This window comes from Suncus etruscus, chromosome 2 (assembly GCF_024139225.1).
Source record: "Suncus etruscus isolate mSunEtr1 chromosome 2, mSunEtr1.pri.cur, whole genome shotgun sequence".
In the NCBI taxonomy this organism is placed as follows: domain Eukaryota; kingdom Metazoa; phylum Chordata; class Mammalia; order Eulipotyphla; family Soricidae; genus Suncus; species Suncus etruscus.
The window spans coordinates 6,648,697-6,649,812 of record NC_064849.1 but is presented as its reverse complement, the minus strand read 5'-3'; positions in this window follow the sequence as shown (position 1 = coordinate 6,649,812).

Genomic DNA, 1,116 nt, shown 5'->3' with positions numbered 1-1,116 from the left:
TGGGTGCTGGAGGGTCACCTGGGCTTCCCAGATTCCCGGGGCTAAGCTCTGGGAGAGGAACAAGGTCCAACTCACCCTGAATCCTTGAAATTTGAGTGACCTGTGGGGAAAGTGGGGTGTGGAAGCTCAGTCTCGGCTCTCCCTGCCCTGAGAACCAGCCCTGCAGCCCCCCGGTCCAGCAGGTGTCTGGGCCAGGCAAGGTTGCACCTGCTCCATCCTACAAGCCCCCTTGCCTCCACGGATCTAGTCCCCTGATCTGTGACAGCTGCTCCAGGAATTGTGCATAACTTCAGGAACTCTGATCTCTGGCTCCCTCCTGAGCAGTCAGACCTCAAGCAGGAATGGGGGCACCCACTGTCTCTCAGTCTTGGAACTGGGATAGCATTTTATTCCCAAACCTATGGATCATTTCTTGCTGTGAAGAGAGACTTGTCCCACTCACTAGTATGACACTTCCACTCCTGAGTGAGAGTCATACTGGAAGGTCACCCCACCCTCATCTTCCTGTAACCTTACCTGCTAGTAAGACCTGCCCATTTCTGGGAGGGGTCTTTGGTAGGGGCAGGAAGGGGATTGATGGGGAGATTGGGAGAGATTCAGCAAGGGAGAAGCAGCAGGAGAGGAGATGGCTGAAAGAGGTTGAGATGTCAGGGCTGACTATGAACCCAGTATAAAAGGTTTCAGCTTTTACATTCCCTCTTCCTGTAACCAACCTTACCTGATGGTAATTACGACCTGTCCATTTCAGGGAGGGGTTTTGGGAAGGTATCAAAAGGTTTGCCTAAGGGGCAGGAAGAGAATCTGGAGGAGAGGAAGAAGCAGCAGGAAGGAGAGTTAGGACAGACAAGGTTGAATGCAGGGCTGATTAAGGATCCAGTGTAAAAGGTTATAGTAGGCCACACATGTTGGCCAGGGCCTGAATAAAACTGATGTCTCCTGAAACCTGTCTGTGGATCATTTTCCTCGCCGCTACCCTGAACTCTCATACCCGCCGACTGGAGTGGGTTGCAGACGTGTGGTCCGAGCTAGAGGAGAAAGGCCCCTCCATCCATCCCATCACCATCCAGCCCCATCCAGGGCTGTTGTTCAACACTGAAACCTTCTCCCCCAGACTCC